We start from the raw sequence: 15,852 nt of genomic DNA on the forward strand, positions 1-15,852 counted from the left end.
GGCTGATATTCTAGTCTCATTAGAAACCTAGCTGCTGAAATTGCAGCACATTCTGTCTTGATATTCATGGGTTCTCCTAATCCAGTTACAGGCACACTCTGTGCAGACAGGCTAAAATACAAGACCTGAGAAAAATCTTAGCTTGTTGATCCATTCCGGTGAAGTCTATAAATGGACTTTGCAAATGAAGAAGAGTAAAGCACACAACAAAACAATTCCCTGCTAATTCAGCAAGTTGCTTCTTGCTGTCCCTTCTCCAAGAAGTCCCTGGCACATGCAGGTGGTTTCTGCCTGGTTAGTGTACAGTTAGTTCTCTGGCTGGCACTTAAGCTGAAATCATTAACATGTGTCTTGTGTGTTACCTGAATGAAAGGCGAGTTCACGGGTTATTATTGCCCATTTTTTCTCTTTGCTCCTGCACTTCCCTGTTTCGATTACAAATCCCCCTCCAGGCACAAAGCAAGCTGGACACCTACAGTGCAGCTAAAGAGTTATTTGTTCCCTAGGTGGACACTAATGAATGACTGCAGTGCTGCCCTGAGTGAGGGGGTCCCCACTATTAAAAGTTTAATAGAAAGATCTGAGAAGCTGAGGGCCAAGAGGAGGAGGAGGGGACAGGGAGCTGTGAGTAACTCACTAAGTGCCTTCTCTGTTCCTTTGCTGTAGTGGAGATTATACCATCCATTAGGACAGGAGCAACAGGAGAGAGGTCAGTTCCCTCTGCGTTCTCCTTTTGCCTTCAGTCTCACCACAAGCTGTTGAAACTGCAAAAATATGTTGGTCCCCTTCCACTGTAAAGTCTCTGAAAGCAGCAGGGATATGGCCTGTCTGAAAAATGAGCTAATTCAGACTTCCTTTCACTTTTCTGATTTTTTTATCCTTTTGTTTCCCTCCCACGCCTCTTTGTTCTCTTTTTTTCTCCTTGATCTGTCTCTCTTTGCTCTCCATGCTCTTATCTTCCTCTATCTTATACTTTCCAAGACTTGGCATCAAGATAGGTATATTTAATTTGGAGGCTTTATTATTATTATTATTATTATTATTTAAATATTCCAGCACCCACATGAATTACTGTCTATGTTAAGCAATCATAAAGTTTCATAGAACACTGGAAATATATTGTCCTTTATTTCAACCAAGGTAATTATAAACCTCAATTTTTCTCTCAGTTGTAGGAGAGTGAGATCTAATTTTAGTTTTGCTTTTAGGTTTTGATCTAGGCCCTATTACTGTAGCATCTGTCTATTTTTGAGACCATGTGAAGAAAAGGGGTTTGTTATAACCAAGAGAGAGGGAGGGAGAGATGTATCCTTTAGTTTCTCTCTGCTGTGTATTACCAAGAACATTCTGAATCTCTCTTACATAATCCTTATAAGGAACGAGAAGAATCTCTTGTGTATAATTCCTATTATAACTCTAAGAAGGAGTTTTTTATGGGAGGTTCAGGCCACCAACGTGTTTGGTACCCTGAGGTCCTGCAGGATGCTGCTCACACTGCAAGGGACAAGCAGGGAACAGCAATGGAAAAAGCTTCCTTGCACCAGAGGTACTGAGAGAGTTAGAATTTTGCTGGAGCTAACCATAATCATAGGAATTCAAGTTTGTTTTCATGGTGGGATGTCATAACCTCCCTCCATTTTGGCAATAGAGTTCTAGGATTAAGAGACCTCTGCTAATCTTTTGTTAGCCAGTAATAAATGTAGCTGGAGGAACTAAAATATAATAGCTTCTTTATGGTTCTTTGGATCCTCTGTGTCATCTTTCCTACAGAGCTCTTCTAGAAGGCAATGCAAGAACATTTTTAGCCTGTAAATGCATCCTGAAAAGAGCATTGATACCTGAATGTGATGCCTGATCTCTTCAAAACAGTCTGGTTAAGAAAAGGCATTCGGAAGTGGTGTTGCCCACACAACCTGTCAGCACAGGTTTCTTAAGATTGCTGCCTGGAACAACATGTCAGATTCCTGTTTGAAAATATCTGGAGTGGATCCACAAAGCTTACCTGTGTTCTCCTTTCTCACTGCCTTTCCTTCAAACATTAGTGTTGCGGCTGAACTATAGCACTTGGACAGATGTAAAGCTGGCTACCGTGATCACCTGCGAAGTAACTTTTAAAACAGAGGCACATGTTTTCTGGTGAGAATATTTCAGGGAGATGTGTCTTCCTAAGCATTGCAAGGATACAAAATTAGTGTTCTTGTCATTTTTAAACAAACAGTAGTTTTACGTCTGCTCTAAAATCTGCCCTTCGCTTTTGTTCTTAAATTTAGCCTATTTAAGAAAATAGTTTTATAGCATGCTAATAACTTGATTGTACTTGAAGTTAACACATGCTTTCATATTGCTCTGAATAGACTTCCTGAGCTGAGGCCTATGTTTAGAACTTACATCTGAATCCTGGTCTTCAGAAAATGCTAAAATGGGTTGCTGCTCCTGAAAACACAGGCTGGCAATTCCTTCGCTTTCCTGTGTGATCTGGAGAGACAACATTAGAGTTCAGTTGCATAAGACTCATTCTTATTTTCATGATATTCACTATTTTTTAAGAACTCTTAAGCATTCTTAGGTAGGTGCAGTTCAAAAAACCTGCAAGGACAGGAAATTTCTCTCTTTCTTACCATGATAATAGGAAGTACTTGAGAGAAATAAGTGCTATGTGAGGAGCGTCATTATTACTCTCCTTGGCGTTATGCTTACTTCTTGGGCCAGTAAAATTTCCTTCTTCTCACTTTTTTGAAGCAGTATCTTAAGAATTTTTTGTTGTGGTGGGCTTTGGTTGGGTTTTTTTGTGTGTGTGTAAACTATTAAACCGACTGCATGATGATTACCCTGTTTTCAGCAGTCGCTCAAAACAGATAGATTGCAGGGAACTGCAATGCAAAATTCCCCTTTATACCATGTCAGGAGAGATCTGAAGATCACTTCTGAGCCCTCTGTATTTGGTTTGGTTTTGTGGTGTTTGGTTTGTTTCCCCCCCGCCCCTAGCTGCATATTCCAAACTACTGATAATAGCAACGGCTGTCCTACAATTTTTGTCACACTGAAACAATATTTTGTCTCTCCTGAACATAACGCAAGCGCAACTATGCGTTTCGTGATCAGAACCACGCAGCCTATGCCATTTCCTTTTGGTAAATGTGGTTTGGAGGTCGGGAGAATGGTTGACTTTTAGGTTACCCAACAGTTTGCGATTAGCAGCACCCCAAGATTTCTGGGTTTTCTCATCCAGCCGCCTTTTGTGTGACTTGCATTACAAGAGAAGCCAGAGCTAAGTAACTGGAGAGGTCACTAAAATGCTATTGTTCAGTCTTGTTCTTTGCTTTTAAGGTAAGCTGATCCCATATGCAGGGACATCCAATGCTTTTCTGACTTTACCTACAGACCCAAGAATAGAAGTGTTTAGTTAATAAAGTCTTAGAAAAAATATGGTAGGACACTTTTGTATCCGAAAAACAGTGATTCAGTATGCAAACAACTGAATAAAAAATCCCAAACAACTATAAGCGCATTTTATTTGAAGGACGAGAAGAACAGAAGTCTTGCAACTGATCAAAAAAACCTGTCTGTGTTTGCCTTTTGAATCCTTCTTCAGGAATAATGCTTTCCATGGTTTGATGCTTGCAGCTCCATAAAGAAAGAACTTGTGTCACAGAAATCTTTATCTCTACTTTTAGTAATTTTAATGGCATTGTTGAATTATATTAGTTGTCCATTTATTTTGGTGTTCTGGTTCTGGTAAGGACTAGAATCATGTGTTTCAGAGGAAAACACAAGAATTCTTTGGCTAGTAAGCTGTGCACTTAGGGGTCTCTGTTACAAAGCAAGCAATCAGAAACATATTAAGGCAGAAACTGAGTAGATGTTCTGATTTTTTTTGGTACTGTTTTGTGAATTTTTGTACTTTGGGGTGAGTTGTAACTCAAGAGCTGACCAATAGTTCACCAAAAATGACACATAGAATAATTAGTAATATAGGCACATGTGCTTGTTGGGGGGTAAATGGTTCTTTCCTGTGAGAAATTGTAGAAATAGAGCAGTTAATGAGTAATTCTGTAGTGTAAGTGGGAAAATTATTTTGTTTCTGTTATATCCTACAGAATTGATCTTAGGAACAGTTCTGAGTGAATAATAAGACTTATTTTTTCTGAACAGAAGAAGAATATATGGTATGCTTATACAACTCAGAAACAATACCCTGTTTCACCCTCTGTTCTGTTGCAGAGTGTCCTTTCTCTGACACTCCGGAACTAAAACCTATATCTGAAGAAGGTCACAGATATCATAACGATGAACATGCAAGTTCACGGACCTCAAAATAACAATAAAACAATGTTATACAAGATTTAAACATTATAAAATATAAAAATAGTTTCACAGTACATAGTATAACATTTGCATGTATTCATATGGAAAACATTTGCTTATATGTATGTTTTTATAAAAATATAAGCAGAAATATAATCCATAATTAGTGAATCCAATAATGGTATTTAAAATATGTACACTAGATATTGGAAAAAATTAAGCAGCCCCAGATACAATCCACAAGAAACAGTGTATCAAGGAAGAGAGCTGTGCAGTTATAAAGAACAAAGCACCGATAGAGAGGACGATTAATCTGAAGCAGCAGCCCTTTCTGGCTCCTGAATGCCTTAAACAGCACTTGGCCTCTTTTCCTTTCTACTGAAGATACAGTCAGAAACCTTCTCCTAAGGGTAGATAGCTAATCTTTTCCACTTACAGGGTAGTGATAGATAATGTTGCTCTCTAGTATGATGGCTCACTGGCTACTGCTTCAACAGTCAGCAAAACTCATCCATGATCAGATCTTTTGCTGATCTGTGGATTTCCAGGCGAAGGGGTAGCATTTGCTGTCGTGCATGTTCTTTTTATTTTTTTTACATTATAAGACTTTGAATTGAAGAAATGAAATGAAAGTGAGGAAGAATGCCAAGAAGAAAGGTGCCAAGTGACTCTGTAACTTCACCTGCAGCACTCTCGCTGTCCCGACACACGGCATAGACAGCCCTGGATGTCCAGTGCCAGGTCACGTGCTCCAATCAGACACCTCAAAGTTAGAGCTTGCACTCAGTATCAGCATAGCAAAGTCCCCTTTGAGATCTGGCTGCTAGACACAGATTTTGAAAATAGTCAAGTTTGCACTCATTAAAATTAACGGGAATATTAATGCGTAAAATGTTTCAGGGCCCAAAATCCATGCCCAGATGTCCCTCTGTTGGTCTATGGGCTAGGCCTTTTCTAAGACTTAAATCTTTCTATTTCCACTAAATACCCATTTGCTTGTGCATAAAGTCACAGGACTGTTTGCTTGTCCTCCTACACAGAGAAAATAGAAGCGGTCCAGCCTCTGAACTGGTTCTTCTGAATCCGAGAATAGCAGAGGTCTGCTGAGGAAAACATGCCACAGTGCGCATGATGCCCTAAAAAGCAATCTTTAAAATAACTATTTTAATTACTTCTGAGGGCTTGCATATCTTGTCTTTCTCCTCCTTATTTTAAAAGATGTTGGTCAGTAAGGTATCAACAATATGCAGTGAAAAGAAATTGAGCAGTACTGTGATAACACTGTCATTTACATAGCTCTTTTCAAAGAATTGGGAAAACTGGAGAGGCTGAGCTGTGGACAGTGAATGATCAGCTTAAGTTACTCACTGGGCTGAGGAACGAAGTCTTACAGCAAGGTTGAAGAGCAAGGTATTGTACAAAATATGACATCTGGAGTAACACTCTCTTGCTCTTACTCCTGCTGCTGAAGACACTCTGGTTTCAAAAGTGAGCAGGGACTTCTATGTCTGGGGTAGGCAGTGGCTGGGAGATAACCAGCATTTTCTTGGGAAGGAGAGCCAGCACCCATCATCCTTGTGCCTTGGGTGTCACATGCCAGCTCTGCTCAGTGGCATTCAGTGGTCAGAAAAGCCATCAGGCAGAGCTTCAGGGAGCCACAGGGACAACATGAACTGACTGATATCATAAGACTTAAAAGAGATTCTAACAGTATCAGTCAATGAAAGAAAAGGGGAAAACACTTGCTCAGGTTTGGATGTGAAAACTGTACTTGGTGGAGCCATAGCTATAGATGATTTACTGTAGGGTCGTGTGGGAAGCAGATTTTGATACAATGATAACAAGAATGATAGCTTTTCTTCACTGCTGTTTTCAGTCACTAGAAAGGTAGATATAATTTGCCTACTTACATGCAGAAGGATGCTGCCTGCTTTAAACAGGCAGGAGTCTAACTGCTCCCTGCAGTCACTGAAATTACCTTTTAGATATATTAATAGGGCAATTTTGCAATGATATTTGGGAACTGCATTTTGGCTTGCACGTGTAATGGATGAATTAGCAGCAGCCGAGAAGCAGCAGTTTCACCTCTGACTCCTGAGTTTATTCCCCGGAAAAAGGACACTGCTCTGAACAATTATTTTGGGAATTAGCCTTTCGTGTTGGCTAGAAGAAGAAGAGTTTCACTGTTTCTCCAGTTCTCTTTCGGCACGTCGCAAGGCTTGTTATTCGGGAGCCGGGTTGTGCAGGGTGGCTCGCAGGTCTCCGTGGTGAAGAGGCAGCGAGGCGGACGCGGTAGCACACCACTGGCGCGGCGGAAGCGGTGCCTGGTGGGAGTCTCTGTGGCGCAATCGGTTAGCGCGTTCGGCTGTTAACCGAAAGGTTGGTGGTTCGAGCCCACCCAGGGACGTCTTCTCCTTTTGGCTCGGTGTCGTTCCATGCGTGCGCGCCGGGAAGGATGTGAGATTAACGCTGGCGGCCGTGCCGGCGCCGCGAGTTTCTGGCAGGGGGGCCCCCGCAGGGGAGCGGAGCGAGGCGCGGCGGCAGCAGAGCCATCGGAGGAGACTGGTCCCGCCGCGCTGCGTCCTGGCAGTGAACGGTCTTGCTGCGGCGGCCACTCGCGCCTGCGGGTCGAGAGAGTCCCGGTCGGCATGGCGTGGGGTCGTGGTCTCTGCTTTCCTGCGAGTGGGGTGCAGAACCCCCCCCGCCCGGGTCCTCGCCGTCCCCCGCCGGTGCCGGTTCCCTGAACGCCCCGGAGCCCCGCGTCAGGCGGGCGAGAAGGGGCTGCGGGTGCCTGGGCGGGCAGGGACGAGAGCCGCCGGGGATTTCTTCACTGTGCTCCCGCGGTGGAAGGTGCAAAGGAAAATACCGTATTTGAGCTGCATAATAATCGTTAATGACGGCGCCGAGCGATAGCAGGGTTTGCTCCAGGAGGCAGTGCTTTTGCGGCACTCCACCACCCGAGCTACCGCCATCGGATAACGTGGGCTGGAGGCTCGGCTCGGGGGGAAATGCCGTTAGCGAGAAGGATTATTGTTACAGGCACTGTTGTGTGGGGCTGTCGCCGCTGCCGTCCCTGGTCGTCACACGCAACACTTCGTCTCTCCCCGATGGACGGCGGCAACGGCGCGGCTCCAGCCTCCGTCCCGGCGGGAAGCAAAGCCGACCATGGGGCCCGGCGGGCAGCAATGCTCCCTTCGGAGCCTCCGCCGGTGGTTCCAGGCCCGTTTCCTGCTGGCAGCAGCGCTGCCTCTCCGGCCCGCCCTGTCCGCACGGAGCCGCTTTGCATAAATGAATGTTAAAAGCAATTACGTTGGGAGCTTCGCCTAAACGTATCAATTAGAAGTTGGCACCTTCGCCGTATCCGAGCCCGTGAACTGATTACAACGAGCGTTCCGGCCGTGTGAGATCCGGTTGCCTTCCAGACCAGCTCCCGCCAGCTCTGCGAGGGTCTGTTTACAGTTTATAGAGAACAGGATTCGTATTAAAAATGCCCCCTTCCCCGATGAAGTTGTATTTCACTGATCTTTCTTTTCAACTCGTATGTTTTGAATAAAGGAAGAGCCCTCTTAAAGGTCAGGCTGTGCCACTGGTTTACCACTGATGACAAGATATGGCCCTCGCTAGCTAAAATACTGGAGAAAAGACATGGATTTAGACACACAGAGGAATCTGTTGAATTTTTCGGAAGTAATAAACCCTAAATGGTCGGTGTGCTGGATCTGCAGTTGTTGGCTGGCATAGTTGTTTCTCTTTTTTCCTCATCACCCGCATCTTTTTCATTTCTGTTAAACACTGGAAAACCTGTCAGCCGTGTGCTCAGCACCGACTAGGTGCAGCTCGCTGCGGGACCCACCTACTGACCTCAGCAACGCCTCACCCAGAAATGTTCCCCACTGACCGGTACAATTTTATTTTAACTCGAGTCATTCAGATAAACCCCCTTCTCGATATCTCCGCGGTGTTGGCAGCGGAAGGATGGATCCAGCTCGGGAGCCAGCGAAGCCTCGCGGGGGACAGGGGTTTTTAAACCTGCGTTTGTCTGCGCTGGGGTTGCATCGCACCGAGCAGGCGCTGAGAGCTGTCAGGAATCACAACAGCGAAGTGATCACGGCAGTGTAAAGCAGCAGTGGCTGGAAAGGAGGTAACAATTTAGGAGCTAAATTTCACCGAAGTGATACTTCAGGAAGAAGGTTCTGCTCCTAGGCAGCAAGTCCTGCTTTCGCTAGCTGCTAATAGATGGGTTTTACAGAGATGATTCTTGCTGACCAGGAGGTCGCTTAACGCTCCTTCCAGGTGTTGTACGTGGTGTGCATATGCGCCCCATGAAACCGCTTAAAACAGACGCGGGATGTGAGCACTCGCAACGCGCTCCCGAGATGCGGGTGCAGGAGGAGGCTCTTCAAACGCGCGTCGTGGGCTCGGTAACACACAGCAGCGTTGGGGCGGTGCTTGAGAAACTCATTTTGTGCAAGTGGAAAGTGCCTCATCACCTCTGCTCACCAAGTAATTACAATTAAGGTTGTGGAAAACGAGACACCTAGTCCTTTTTTTTTTTTTTGGGGGGGGGGATAGGGACTCAATGCTTTCTTTGTATGAAGTAATATCTTTTTAGAGGTCAGTGAAGCGCTCAGTTCTCAGCCATGAAAAAAAAAGCTCACAGCTGTGCAATGTAGCCAGAGAAACGCTCCGATTCTTAGCTTAATCCATTTGTCTATACGCGGTTTAGGATAAACGCTCTTCTAAGTGCAACGAGGGACTCCATCACCTGATACTTTTCGGAAAAGACTTGACATATTCAGAGTGACCTCTTAACAAATACCGAGTTAAATCCCAGCCTTAATATTTCGAACCAATATCCCAGCCAGTTTCTAGCGGGGTTGGGGAAGAGTGGCCGTCGACATATCCGAAGGAGCCTCGAACCGCAGAAGACACCCTGGCACTGCCCGTTCGCCTCGGTGAAGCGAACCGCCCGCAACCCGCCGCGTCTCTTTGTCCGCCGGGACGGGGGGCCAGGGCAGCGGGGACGGGGGTGCAGCCCTGCCGCGTTTTCCCCCGCGGGCAGCGCCCGGGGGCTCCGCGCCTCGGCGGGGGGTAGGGGTAGGAGCCCCACCGCCGCGGCCGCCCGCCCGTCGCTGCCCGGCGGATGGAGGCCGGGGGGACCCTGGCGCTGCCCCTGGTGCGGGCCCCCCCCGCCCGCCGCGTCCAGCGCGGCGATGGGGGAGGGGAGGGCGCGGCTGCCCGCACTGCTGCCCGCCCGGCCCGCGCCGGCCTCCGCCTTAGCTCCGGGACACACACGCACACAGTGGGACAAAAGATCGCTGCCCCCGCCACGGGAACGCCGGGGTAGTGCCCGGCTGCGCGCGGGACCGCGGGGATCCGCACTGCCCCCTCCCCTACCCGGGGCTTCCCGCTGCCTCCCGCCAGCGGGCGGGGCGGCAATGAAGCCGGGACCCCCCCCGCTGCCGCCGCCGCCGCCCCCCCCCCCGGTCCCCGCGGCGCTGCCGTTGTCCGCCCCGCCCCGCAGCTGCTCGGCGGCCGCCCGGGAGGGTTCGCCGGGGCCCCGCGCGGAATCCAGGTGCGGGGCGCGGGCCCCCGCGGAGCCGCCGCGCTCCGGGCGCTGCCCCCGGGCCGGGCTCTGCCGGGGGTGTCCCGCCGCGGGGGCCGCGCTCCGCCGCCGCCTGCGGAGCATCCTCGCCCGGCTGCGAGTGTCGGTACGGGGGAGGCATCCGGCCGAACCGGCGTCCGGAGGGCTGCGCCGGTGTCCGGGCTGGAAACGGGGCGGCCGTTGGTCAGCCCCCTTTGAAGTTTGTCCAATATTTAATGACTTGGGAGGCCGATAGATGAGGGATAAAATATTCACAGCCCTAGGAAAGTCGGGGATTCGGAGTATTTGAAACGTGGAAAACTGTAGAGCTCGCAGAAAGGGTGCAGAAAACAGCCATCTTGAATATTTTAATCTCTGGCAAGTGTTTCTTTGGAACAAAATGGATGTTGGAGGGAAACAGCATAGTTAACATTACTGTAGCCTTCCATTTCTAACACTATCCCTCTCGCAGAATTCAGCTGGCACGAAGCAATGAAACTGGAAGGAACGCCACAGCCTTTCCTCTACGTACAATGGCAATAAATAATCATCATCTGAATACTGTGGTCTGGAAATTTAGTACCTCTCTAAGCGATGGTGCTTTTTTTTTTTACCCACGATTTATATTGATCTGTTTCCATCGATATCAGTCACAAGTAATGCTGCAAACCACCCCCCCACACACACTTTTAATGCTCATACAACATAAACAATTGCTGTGTGTTCACCCAGAACACACGTGTAAGGATTTTTTATTTTTAATGATACTGCACGTTGTTACCATCACCAAAGCCAAAGGAGATATTCCTACCGCTTACTCTGGAAATGGGACCAGGCCCCTGGGTTCTGAGTTTGTTGTGTATTCATGATATGAACCAATTATTTTAAGGATTCATTGTTTACCCATAAAAATCACTCTAGGCTGAAATTAGGCTTAGAAAGTCCCCAGGATTTTTTCCACTTTTACTAAAATGGATTAACAGCTGTCTTTATTTTTTCTTTCCGTCCCTCCCCCCCCCTCCCCAAATTAATGGTGAACACAAATACAACGTGCTGATTTCTGAAGCTTTTTGTTTTCCTATAACTGTAAAATAGCTTTCCCATTTTTTTTACTAAGACTTGGAAGGCTATTAATGCTGGTTAGGCCTTCCCAAATTTTAAAAATAAAATATCTTTAAAAAAAAATAAAAAGGAAAAACCGACTGAAGGTGGGGGTGGTGGTATGGTGAGATCAGAGACAATAAGTCAGTGGCTCAGCTACACAGGCTCGGAAAGGCGCCTTCTCTGGGATTATTTATTTATTTGTTTGTTTCCCCGTTGCTGTTTGCTTACTTTGGACCAACTCCTTAGCAGATAAGCTGCAGCAGAAACAACGCACTCTAAAAAAGCCAAACACAGCTAATAAAAATAATGCAGCAATGGCTGGAGAGGATTGCCTGAAGATGAAAGAATAGGATTGCAAGGCAGAACTGCTTGATTTTATTCACTTACTGATTTCTTTAATGACAATTTGGGCAGCATTTCTAATCCTAATTGCTAAGGGCAAGGTTCCTATTAAGAACTGCATTGTTCTTATTAAAGATGCTAATTTTTTCAAGGAAATGTTGAGACACTGCATATGCAGTTCCTGATTATTTCAGTACCTTGCTACAGCTTTACTTTCAGTATCTGAACACTTTTGCATTATTTTCACAGTGCCATACTTTCCCCCATGGACTAACACATTAAAATATATTTAACATCTGTTTTATAGGCATCCTGATGTTTGTACAGCATTTCTTGAGACTATGTGGACCAAAAGGCACTATGAAGTCAAGCAGCATCCTAGTAATTTTTTACAATTTGAGCACATAGGAATCTCAAAAGAATAGTGAGAATGAAAAGCAGAGTGAGCAGAATCACTGAAATGCAAATGACAAGCTCCATCAAAGGCTAAAATCACAAACTTGTATTTGTGAGGAAAAAAAGCAATGCATAGACTAGAAACAACCTGGAAAAGCAGGCACTGGCTTTGTAACAGGCAGGACTTATTCTGAAAATGAAAGCAACACTTGGCTCAAATTGTTAGTGTTATCTAAGAAACAGGAAGATTTCAGCTAGATTGAATAATACTGGGAATTTGGGGGCTGCTGTAGGGCCGAGAGGAAAGCCATATCAAATTTGTTCAAAGCTTAAAGGAACTGCATTTAAATGTCATGGAACTCCGATTTATATGGGAACAGTATGTAGGGTTTCAGGGAAGAAACAGGGTGCAATGAAGGACTAAGGAGATACACCTCTGCATTTTGTCCATCAAACATGAAGGTCAAAGAAATTTTGTAGAAATAAATAAAAGAAATAAATGAATTTAACTTAACCTGCTTGCCAAATGAGATAAGTTTAAAATCGTCTTTGTAATGATGGCTCAAAATACATATTTTGCCTGAAAGAAACATGTTCACAGGAAGAGAAAAACTGGTATAATATTTTTCCTGAAAAGAATGAAGCTTGTATTAGGTTAATTTGCCCTAAAGTATTGTTACATGAGACGGGCTCAGACTTTTTTTCTGTGAAGTATTCTATTCCTTTATCATCATCATAGCTTTGGTGACAAAACCTGAGAGCTAGATTGCACCTTAATAGGTAAACAGGCAGGGAAAGGTGTGGGAATGCTTCTACCCACGCCTTCCAGAAGGGTAAGGAATACCTGGGAACTTCCAAATAACTGAGGCCAAAGGGGCTGGTGATTTTATATTTTACTCTGAATGGACATGATATTCTGGTTATTTTGTTGTCTTGTTGGGTCATTGCCACACCAGACTTTGCAAATAACTCTTAAGTGTGTATTACGGTAGTGCATATGTTGGTAAGGAATAATTGGTTTAACAGCTGAGTGCTGTTTGTAAATATATCTGTTTAAAAGTCAGTGCAGTTAAATCCATTGTGCTGTTTAAAAGGTGATTGTAAAGTGATGCAATAAAGTGGCAGAAGAACTGGAGAGATCAGTTTTGGTCTTCTTTTCTTTTTACAGATTCCCTTCAAACATGTCTGGGTTTCTCAGACAGATCACTTCTCCAAATATTTCTTCTTCTTATAGCTTGATTGAGAATGGGCAGTGACAAGGAGCTGCTATTCAAAATTCAGATCTTCAGTTTTATTTGAGGACATACTTCATCTGACTTTTTTTTTTCTTGGGTGATACAAATATTCTGAAACTCAAAAATTACCTTTGCAGATACTCTCTATAATTTGCTTAGCCTCAGCAGAGGGAAAGTGATACAGAAAAGGTCTGTGCCATTACACACACTGTGCTTGGTACTGTTGGGCCTCACAGGGTTGCTGGCCCTGAGGTACTTCAAGTATAAATGAGAGATAAAACTTGTAATTAATGATGTGCAAAGTTCTGAGGTTAGACAAATATTTGCAAAAATGTTTTATTCATTTGCCTTTAGTATTTTGGAATGGATTCTGGGTCTGACCAGGTCTAAGTTAAAATGAAGAGAGAAAAAAAAAAGAGCATTTTTCCTCTTTCGCTTTCATTTGGGTAGTGCAGGTCTCTTCGGACAGAAGGTGGAGCTTCCCCAGAGCCCTCAGGAGCAGGAGCAGCCGCAACTGTCCTTGACTTCTCTAGTATGAATAATTTGCTCCCAGTTTGTAAGTTGTTCCGTTATGTTGTTCAGAGCTTAAGAAACAAAGATCTCCTGTATGCCTAACCTAAGTGTTCACTTTTTTCAGTCTTAAAATCCGGTGCTTGCTTTTACTGCTGTCACACACTTCTAAAATCACAGATAGGCTGGCTGGAAAGGTAATAATTTGGAGTTTATTGTGGAAGGAAGATAAGATTAGCTGCAGTAAAGATTTATTATTAGAAAATGAATAGCCTCATTTTCAAGATTTAAGACTTGTACCAATTACCTGCTGGATGGTTTTTTAGTTTCCAGTTCACATTAGCACTGAAAGAACTGTTTGGGGCCTATTACCCAACTTCTGGAAAGTTTTCTTGTAGTGGAAAAAATTGTAAAGGATTTGGAAATGAGGACTCATCTGGCTAGTAGATGTTCATAAAAATCTTAATGACTTCAGCAGCCCTAGGCTGTTGGGGCTGGGCTTGGATGGAAACTACTGGACCAGCTTACTGGTGGATCCCCTCCATATATGTGTGGTGGTGATAAGGGGAGGGCTGCAAGCGGGCTTTGAAATCTATGAGTGTATCTGTGGCTGAGCCAACACTGTCTCTTTTAAAAAAGATTCTGTATTATAAATTGCATGAAAAAAAGAAAGAGTAGCTTTAATGCATAGGACAGTTTGGGAGCTTGTGCATAAAATTCTGGGGTTTCCTACAAAGGCAGTTTACAATTTTATACATGCCATTTTCCTGATATAGTTTACACCTGTATGTGAAGAGTATATTCCTCTGAACTGAAAGTGTTTTCAATTTAGTTCGTGTTGCTCTGGAGGGCTTTTTAAGCTAAAATCCCAATGCATTTGACTTAAAACAGTGATGTTGCTATACATGGAAAAGCTGCTTTACAGCATTTCTAGAGCCTTTTACATACTTCAGTAATTTTACTGTTACTCAGACATCTGTGTGCTTTTAACTCAAAGGCAATGCTGTTGATCTCAGGGGTAGCTCAAATTTGGTGGTAATATGCAAGGGAGAAATCTGATTTATGGTCAGTTTGACAGTTGTCTTGAAAAGTGGAATGATACAAAAATAATATTAATTAATGGCACACACACCCCCTTCATAATCAGCCCTAGGCTGGTTTATGTCATATACTCAGCACATGGTAGCGCAGTTGGACCAATGGGTGCTATTGGCAGTTGGAGATTATCTCTGGAATCCATGCTGCTTTTCACTGAACATATTTAAATCTGTTTCTTTGTAAGACAATGTAGGGGATGTTGTCTTAGTTTCATGGGGCTGCATGGCTTGCCCTGAAGGTGAGGAGTGATGCTCTCACTAGGAAAAAAAGGTCTATTTTGGAAAAACTCAGCAGATTGTCATTCTCCCCAGGAAAAATGTTTTTGTTGCTGAGCCATGAGACTACGATATAATACAGCCTTTGGGGTATTCCTCTACCAACACACTGAAATCCCAGCATTGAAGCTGAGTGCCAGTGAGCAGCTATGAAGCTGTGTTTGTCCTGAAAAGACCTGCAAGGTGAGCTGCTGCACCACAAAGCTACTATGATGAGACCATGGAAGCACGACATTCTTTGTTACCCTGACCTTTTGGGAGGTACAGGGCCAATGAATGTGCCACCAAATATGGCTTTTTTCTTTGTCTATTATTAGTTATGTGTTGAGTCCAATTACCTCTCTCTCTGTGTCTGACTTAGCTAGGATTCCTCTTGACAGAAAAGCAGGTTTTTGCTGTGCCATTACTAACCCTCAGAGGAACAACAGATTCTTGGAACAATATAGCAGGCACTTAGACATCCAGAAGTGATTATTTCCAGGGTTTGGTAATTTGGATACTCTGCTGATTTAGTTAGTAATTCAAAGTGTTCTCCTCAGTCTTTCTGGAGTATGGACCTAGGTGTCAGTTTAGAGGTCTTCCAAGGTCTTGGGAGGCATACACAGCAACATGACAGGGTAAGCAGAGGTCAGCAGACAGCAGCTGGGGCTGTGGGGCTGCCCTGGCTCTCTTGGAGGCTCAGAGCAGCTGCCCAAGCTCCAGCCCTTCCAGCCCCAGGTAGTCACAGCTCTCAGAGACAAAACCTGCCCAGCCCAGAGCCCTCAGCGGCCTGGGTTGAGGAGTCCAAAGAAGAAAGAAACTCATTCGGTTTTGTGGCTATGGGTCAGTTGGCACCACATTCAGGCTGTTTACACACGGGCATATGAAAGCACATCCCTCTCTCCTCTCTGTGAGCCTGTCTCCTTCCTCTGCTGTGTATTTGGAGCAGATTTTCTGGCATGAAGCAAGTGCTGTAGGCATCCGTCTATCCATCTGTCCGTCCATCCATCCATCCGTCCATCCA

The 15,852-nt window shown here is 44.9% G+C and overlaps 1 non-coding gene across 1 annotated transcript; it reads left to right on the forward strand.

The window, feature by feature from the left end:
* The first annotated feature begins 6,638 nt into the window (after positions 1-6,638).
* Positions 6,639-6,712, forward strand: TRNAN-GUU. The gene has a single exon. It is a non-coding gene; the product is annotated as a tRNA-Asn (tRNA).
* The last annotated feature ends 9,140 nt before the right edge of the window (positions 6,713-15,852 follow it).

Source organism: Strigops habroptila, chromosome 1 (assembly GCF_004027225.2).
Source record: "Strigops habroptila isolate Jane chromosome 1, bStrHab1.2.pri, whole genome shotgun sequence".
Classification (NCBI taxonomy): domain Eukaryota; kingdom Metazoa; phylum Chordata; class Aves; order Psittaciformes; family Psittacidae; genus Strigops; species Strigops habroptila.